Source organism: Mobula hypostoma, chromosome 11, assembly GCF_963921235.1.
Source record: "Mobula hypostoma chromosome 11, sMobHyp1.1, whole genome shotgun sequence".
In the NCBI taxonomy this organism is placed as follows: domain Eukaryota; kingdom Metazoa; phylum Chordata; class Chondrichthyes; order Myliobatiformes; family Myliobatidae; genus Mobula; species Mobula hypostoma.
The window spans coordinates 88,374,420-88,383,353 of NC_086107.1; the positions used below are offsets into that span (position 1 = coordinate 88,374,420).

Consider the following 8,934-nt stretch of genomic DNA (forward strand, 5'->3'; position numbering starts at 1 on the left):
GCTCCAGATACGTGTAAGTGTGTAAATGTAGGAGGGAACTATGTTGAAAATTAAACGTGCTAGGCTTTCTAAAATTGACTCCTTCTACCTTAGGCCACGAACTTATCAATCACCCCTTGTCGTGTCCACCACAATTAGCCTCTGACAACCAAGTCCTGCTCCTAGCTTTCATGTGTGGCTTAGCTAATAAGCCCTGAGGAGCTATTTCTACTACCAGAAGAAGGGGATATATGGGTTATTGGCACCTTCAAACTCGTTGTCTGGAGCAGATGATGCTTCTAAGACGTGTTTGCAGCTCATCTAGGAGAAGGGAAATGCTGATTATAAACTGCCGCTGCCTTGTGGCTGTACCCACTCCTGGGAAGGCTTCTGGAGTAAATCCCAAGGGAAAAATCGAGAGCTGGAGTACTTGAGGCAGTCCTACGTTGAGTTCAATGCTGACTGGCAACTCATGCTGATGCCAAACTGTATCAGTTGGTCTCTGTTATTGCTTTGGAGTCATTAGATGCATGTAGAGGGGGAGCTTGCTACATGGGCACCAGCTTGCTCTCCATATTATACTGCCCTGGCTTATATATCCAGACAGCAAGGAGACAACATCCATGGTTGACACTGACCAATGGAGGCACATAGCATACCAAACCCCTGGATTAGATCCCCATCTGTAACTCACTCTTGGAGATCTGCTATCCTATATATAAACTCATAAACCCCTGACGTAGATCCCAGCCTGTAGCCCACTCCCAGGGATAGTTTGTTATTATAGAAAAAAAAACAAACCCCACGATTAGGTCCCAGTCTGTAACCCACTCTTGGGGATCTGTTATTTCACCCAGCCCAACTGAACCATTCAGTCAATCTTCTGATTTTACTGACTCGGCTGCCTTGGATAATAATCCCAAGATTACCACCTTGGTGCTTCTGCTTTCTTCTGCAATCTAGAGGCTCATTCTCACTCCACAACCCTCCCTTTATCATATCAATGACTTGTTTCACTTCCTTTGGTGGCGCCATCATGATTCCTTAGTGAGGGCAAATAAAAATAAGGCAGGGCCAATTTAAGCGGTGATTGTGTGAGTGGCTAAGAAATTGGTGCAGGGGTCAGCGTTTCAAATTTCTGGATCATTGGAATCTCTTCTGGGGAAGTATGACCTGCAGAAAAGGGATGGGTTACACCTAAACCCAGAGGGACCAATTGTTTTTGCAGGCAGGTTTGCTAGAGCTGTTGGGTGGGTTTAAACTAATTTGGCAGGGGAATGAGAATCTGAGTGGTACAGCTGAGTATAGAGATGTTGGTTTGCAAGCAGAGGTGTATATTGAGACTATCAGTTAGCTTTGCCGTATATTTAATTTTTTTTTCTTTTTTTTTAACCTTTTCCATTTTTTTATTTGTATAAAACTACAATTGTTTATACATTCTTAAGTACACATTGAGATGATATAAAAGGAAAATAAACATTTAAATAGATAATTATGTACTGTGGTAAATCTAACCTATTAGGCTAAGTAATGAAATTAGTTGTTAAGAAGAATGGTAATAATAGTTCCCATACAACCCTTCTGGACCATTTCCACTGGTCCAAAATGTTGCACACAAGCCTATATACCAACCATTGTAGGTGTTTATATCCCAATTTGTTCGTGCTTGTTCCTGCCCGCAGACATAATTATCCAATCCCTATGTACTTATTTACTTAATTTTTTCATTTTTTTTATCCCTTTCCCAAATCTTTCCCTTTACTTGTGTTAATTCTCTATTTTCCAAAAAAAAACAACAAACATTTAGACTAGGGGTGCTTATGTTAGCAATATTACTGTGTTGATGAGAAGAGCAATATAAATCATTAGGAGAGTCATCTAAAGTCTGCTCGCATTGGGGTTATATATTCAATCCATTTATTCCAGATTTGATAAAATGTTTCTTTTTGAGTTCTCAGGGAGTAAGTCAACTTTTCCATTTTAAATATTTCCAAGATAATTTCGTACCAATCTTCTAATGTAGGTGGTATTGGATTTAGCCATTTTCTAGTGATTGATTTCCTACTTGCCGCTAAGAGGGCCTGCAGCAACTTTATACCTTCCTTCTGTTCAAGGAACAATACATGCCCCAAATAGAGCGTCTCAAAGTTCAGAGGTATCTGGGACCTAAGTACCTTAACTAATGTTCTATGTATTTAATACTTAAATATTCTATTGGCTCAGAGCACAATAGGACAAGTGTGAATTCTTTAAAACAAGCATCATTTACTGTGGTCACGTGATTGACACACAGAGATTACACAAGGGGGCTGAAAAAATTCAAGCAGTGGTGGATGTCCCAAGACCAAAGGATGTGTCACAGTTGTGGTCCTTCAGGGATTTTTTAACTAACATAACCAATTCCTGCCAAGCTTGTTTACTGTGCTTTACCCCTTGAACTCATTACCGCAGATAGGGAGGAAATGGCAATGAACAAAGCAGTGTGAGATGGCTTTCAAAAAGGTAATGGAAATGGTGACATCAGACACTGTACTAACACATTATAATCCACATTGTTCTGAGAAGCCTGCTTGTGTCACCTCATTTTATCATATAGGTGCAGTTGTATCACATATTATGAGTGATGGACGTGACCAGCCCATGGCCTTTGCATGATGTTCTCTTACCACAGCAGAGAAAAATTATGCACAGATTGATAGGGTCTGGAGTTGCTTGATTTGATTAATGCTTTAAAGTAGACACAATGATGCTCCAGGTAATCTGCTAGACTAGGGATAATTTCCAAGTAAGAAGTTATTGTGAGATTTTCTTTGGTTAAATATAGCTTGCAAGTTTGTGAACGTCGGAGTCTGTTTCTGCCCTGAGTGATGCAAGCTAGTTACTGGTTTAGTAACTGATTGAGAACAAAGAGCCATAAATTACAAGTTGTCATTTGTGGAATATGACTAAAGAAATTCCTGCTACCCTTTTTCTGAAGTAAATTGTGGTAAACTACCACCGCAAGCGGAGGCGATGCTGATTGAAAGGATGGGCAATGCGGCTGCATTTCAAAGCAGAGGTGCAACTTATTCAAGACAAAGTTGCAAATGGAGTTGGTATCGCTCTTGGAGTTGGAGTGAGCAATCAGGAGAGGAGTCAATGTGGAACAGTTTTACTGCCCATTCACCTAAACCAGGTGTGCATTTGGATCGATCAAAGTGCCAAGCCGATTTGGTGAGATTGAGAACAGCTTGGCTGTGCAGCCCAGGTTTGTCGCTGTGCTGGGATCTGGGTCCTACAGCGAGGTACTGCCCGGTACTTGGACAATTTAAACACTGGGTCCAGATAGATGGGGAAGCCTGAGTGTTAGGACCAGATGGAAGGGTCAGGCTGGTTTTGCTCGCTGTCCTGCAGTGTTCATTCCTCTCTCTGCAGCATCAGGGCTGTAATCTGCTCATTTCTGAGAATTGTGCAGTGTTTTTGCCGCATTAAGATGAAGAACTGAGAATGAGGCTTGGGCCTAATCTGGCTGCTCCAGAGAGCGGATTTAAGGACTCAATCTGGTTCGGAGTGCCATCATTTGCTCCGATTGTTTGCATAATGTGTGTGTTTTATTTTCTCTTTCTCAGCACCATGCTTATGGTCTTTTTGTTTTTAGTTGTGTTCTTCAGTTAGAAAATAGAACATTACAGCACAGAAACAGGCCTCTTGGCCCTTCTTGGCTTTGCTGAACCATTTTTCTGCCTAGTCCCACTGACCTGCACCTGGACCATATCCCTCCATACACCTCTCATCCATGTACCTGTCCAAGTTTTTCTTAAATGTTAAAAGTGAGCCCACATTTACCACTTCATCTGGCAGCTCATTCCACACCCCCACCACTCTCTCTGTGAAGAAGCCCCCCAACAATGTTCCCTTTAAACATTTCCCCCTTCACCCTTAACCCATGTCCTCTGGTTTTTTACTCCCCTAACCTCAGATGAAAAAGTCTGCTTGCACTCACTCTATCTATACCCATCATAATTTTATATACCTCTATCAAATCTCCCCTCATTTTTCTACGCTCCAGGGAATAAAGTCCTAACCTATTCAACCTTTCTCTGTAACTCAGTTTCTCAAGTCCCAGCAACATCCTTGTAAACCTTCTCTGCACCCTTTCAACCTTATTAATATCCTTCCTGTAATTTGAACAAAGTGTGACCAAAGCTGCACACAAAACACCAAATTCGGCCTCACCAATGCCTTATACAACCTCACCATAACATTCCAACTCTTATATTTAATACTCTGATTTATAAAGGCCAATGTACCAAAAGCTCTCTTTACGACCTTATCTACCTGTGATGCCACTTTTAGGGAATTTTGATTCTGTATTCCCGGATCCCTCTGTTCTACTGCACTTTTCAGCGCTCTACCATTTACCTTGTATGTTCTACCTGGGTTTGTGCTTCCAAAGTGCAATACCTCACACTTGTCTGTATTAAACTCCATCTGCCATTTTCCAGCCCATTTTTCCAGCTGGTCCAAATCCCTCTGCAAGCTTTGAAAATTTTCTCACTGTCCACTATACCTCCAATCTTTGTATCATCAGCAAATTTGCTGATCTAATTTACCACATTATCATCCAGAAATTGATATAGATGACAAATAACAATGGACCCAGCACTTATCCCTGTGGTACACCACTAGCTATAGGCTTCCACTCAGATAAGCAATCCTCCACTATCACTCTCTGGCTTCTTCCATTGAGACAATGTCTAATCCAATTTACTACCTCTCCATGTATACCTAGTGACTGAATCTTCCTAACTAACCTCCCATGCGGGACCTTGTCAAAGGCCTTACTGAAGTCCGTGTAGACAATATCCACTACCTTCCCTTCATCCACTTTCTTGGTAACCTCCTCGAAAAACTCTAATAGATTTGTTAAACATGACCTACCACGATCAAAGCCATGTTGACTCTCCCTAATAAGTTCCTGTCTATCCAAATACTTGTAGATCCTATCGCTTAGTACTCCTTCCAATAATTTACCTACTACTGACGTCAAACTTACCGGCCTATAATTTCATGGATTACTTTTTGAGCTTTTTTTAAACAACGGAACAACATGATCTGTCCTCCAATCCTCTGTCACCTCACCCATAGATACCAACATTTTAAATATATCTGCTAGGGCCCCTGCAATTTCAACACTAGCCTCCTTCAAGGTCTGAGGGAATACCCTGTCAGGTCCTGGGGATTTTTTCTACTCTGCTTTACCTCAAGATAACAAGCACCTCCTCCTTTTCAATATGTATAGGTTCCATGACCTCACTACTTGTTTGCCTTATTTCCATTGACTCCACGCCAATTTCCTTAGTAAATACAGATGCAAAAAACCCATTTAAGATCTTCCCCCATTACTTTTGGTTCCATACATAGCCAACCACTCTGATCTTCAAGAGGACCAATTTTATCCCTTACAATCCTTTTGCTCTTAGTATACCTGTAGAAGCTCTTTGGATTATCCTCCAGCTTGACTGCCAAAGCAATCTCATGTCTTCTTTTAGCCTTCCTGATTTCTTTCTTAAGTATTTCTTTGCACTTTTTATACTCCTCAAGCACCTTATTTGCTCCCTGTTTCCTATACATGTTGTATATCTCTCTCTTCTTCTTTATCAGAGTTGCAATATCCCTTGAGAACCAAGATTCCTTATTCTTATTCACTTTGACTTTAATCCTGACAGGAACATACAAGCTCTGTACTCTCAAAATTTCTCCTTTGAAGGCTTCCCACTTACCAATCACGTCCTTGCCTGAGAACAGCCTGTCCCAAAACACGCTTTTTAGATCCTTTTTCATTTCTTCAAATTTGGCCTTTTTCCAGTTTAGAACCTCAATCTGAGAACCAGATCTATCTTTATCCATGATCAAGTTGAAACTAATGGTGTTTTGAACACTGGAACCAAAGTGTTCCCCTACACACACTTCCATCACCTATCCTAACTCATTTCCTAATAGGAGATCCAATATTGCATCCCCTCTAGTTAGTACCTCTATATATAGATTTTTAAAGCTTTCCTGAACACATTTTACAAACTCTAACCCGTCTAGACCTTTAATAGTATGGGAGTCCCAATCAATATGTGGAAAATTAAAATCTCCTAGTATCACAACTTTATGTTTCCTGCAATTGTCTGCTATCTCTCTGCAGATTTGCTCCTCTAATTCTCGCTGGCTATTGGGTGGTCTATAATACAACCCCATTAATGTGGTCATACCTTTCCTGTTTCTCCGCTCCACCCATAAAGACTCAGTAGACAAGTACTCTAATCTGTCCTGCCTGAGCACTGCTGTAACATTTTCCCTGACTAGCAATGCCACCCCCCCAACCCTTCATTCCTCTGCCTCTTTCACGTAGAAACATCAGAACCCTGGAACATTAAGCTGCCAGTCCTGCAGCAAAGTTTCACTAATGGCTATAATGTCGTAATTCCATGTGTCAATCCATGCCCTCAGCTTGTCAGCCTTCCCCGCAATACTCCTTGCATTGAAATATACACACCTCAGATTAATACCACCACACACAACCCTCTATTTGTGACTTTGCATGAACTTTTAACGTCATTTATTTTGACTCCGACTCCGCTATCTGCTCTGGCACTCTGGTTCCCACCTCCCTGCAAATGTAGTTTAAACCTTCCCCGACAGCATGAACAAACCTCCCTGCAAGGATATTGGTCCCCTTGTAGTTTAGGTGTAACCCGTCTCTCTTGTACAGGTCCCAAAGATCCTGAAATCTGAAACCCTGCCCTCTATACCAGTTCCTCAGCCATGTATTCATCCTCACTGGCACGTAGCACAGGTAGCAATCTTGAGACTACCACCCTGGAGGTCCTGTTTTTTAACTTCCTACCAAGCTCTCTATACTCATTAGTCAGGAACTCCTCACTCTTTCTTCCTATGTCATTGGTACCGAAGTGTACAATGACATCTGGCTGATCACCCTCCCACTTCAGAATGCTGTGCACGCGATCAGAGACATCCCTGACCCTGGAGCCCGGGAGGCAACAAACCATCCAGGAGTCTCGGTCACGACCACAGAACGTCCTGTCTGTACCTCTAACTATTGAGTCCCCTATCATTACCACTCTCCTCTTCTTCTATCCTCCTTTCTGCACTGCAGAACCAGACTCAGTGCCAGAGATCTGGCTGCTGCAGCTTGTCCCAGGTAAGTCATCCCCCTAGAACAGTATCCAGATCAGTATACTTGTTGTTAAGGGGAATGGCCACAGAGGAACCCTGCGCTGCCTGCCCTTCCCCCTACCCTCACCTGACGGTAACCCAATTACCTGTGCGCTGCTCCTTTGGCGTAACTACCCCCCTGAAGACACTATCTATAAGCACCTCATTCTTCCAAATGATCCGGAGGTCATCCAGCTCCTGCTCCAGTTCCCTAACGCAGTTTGTTAGGAGCTGCAGCTGGATGCACTTCTTGCAGGTGTTGTTGTCAGGGGCACCTGAGGTCTACCTGACTTCCCACATCCTGCAAAAGGAGCATTCCAACATCCTACCTGGCATTTTCTCTACTCTAAACAAACAAAACAAATCTTACCAGGACCTGCCCTCACCTCTGCCTGTTCACGCCGAAGCCTGTTGAGCCAAAGCCATGCCACTCTGTTCCCTCTCACTCCGCTGCCTGCTGTATATGGTGATCTTTTTTTTGAACCTTTGGTGCTCTACGTTACGCGCCTGCGCAGTCTAGCCTCTTTACCCCTAGCACTGTTAAAAAAAGACTTCCCTCTGAGATTCCTTGCTCCTTCCCTCTCGGCCTCTTGCTCCGATTTAAAAAAGACCGTTAAGAATTCCTCTCCTTTTTAAACCTTTGACTCTCTACATCACGTGCCTGTGCAGTCTAGCCTCTTTTCCCCAAGCAGTGTAAAAAAAATGACTTCCATCCAAGATTCCTTACTCCTTCACTCTCGGCCTCTTGCTCTGATTTCTTGCTTTGTGGCTGCCTGTAATCAATCAGATCTCAATGTGTAAAATTTATACATTATTTGATAATAAATGCTCTTTAAATCTTTGAAATGGATTCTTTGAAATCAGAGCCAATAAGAAGGTGTTATAGGTCAGACAGATGATCCATAGTCAATGACACTGAAATGCAACATCTGATAAGGAATGAATATATAACCGAAGATTAACCATCACAGAACAAGGGTGAGAGACCCTATACGGAACACATGGAGGGTGGATCGGAACAATAAGGGACAACTGGCCAGTGTAGATCTTTTCTATTCTTTGACTATTCAGGAGAGTCAGGGAAACAAAGTGTGTTTGCACACAGTTACTTGTTTGCTTGTTAGTTTTCACATGCTTGTTAGTTTAGACAATGAAGGTACTTGTTGATAATCATAGATTCTCTCTGTGCCTCTCTGATATTATTACAAGGGGTGATCCTTGTAACAGTGCAGACAGATGCATTGCAAAGATGAAGAAGTATTCTAAAGGGAAGATGACACATCCTAGGCTGATAAGGGAAGTCAAAGACAGAATGAAAGTAAATGAGATGGCATATAATAAAAATTACTGTGATTCTAGAGAGACGGGTTACACTTGAACCACAGGGGACCAATATCCTTTCAGGGAGGTTTGTTAGTGCTATTGGGGAGGCTTTAAACTAGATTTGCAGGGGGATGGGAACCAGAGTGCCAGAGCTGACAGTGTGGCTGGGGTGAAAATAAATGATGTTGAAAGTTTAAGCAAATCCGCTGATAGAAAGGTTGTGAGTGGTGGTAAAAATCTTCTGAGGTGTATATATTTCAATGCTAGGAGTATTGCGGGGAAGGCAGATGAGTTGAGGGTGTGGATTGACACGTGGAATTATGATGTTGTAACAATTAGTGAAACTTGGCTACAGGAGGGGCAGGACTGGCAGCTTAATATTCCAGGGTTCCGATGTTTCAGATGTGATCGAGGCAGAGGAATGAA

The 8,934-nt window shown here is 42.4% G+C and overlaps 1 pseudogene; it reads left to right on the forward strand.

Moving 5' to 3' along the window:
• LOC134353496 (guanylate-binding protein 1-like) overlaps nucleotides 1–8,934 on the forward strand; it is a 192,695-nt pseudogene that overhangs the window by 121,970 nt on the left and 61,791 nt on the right.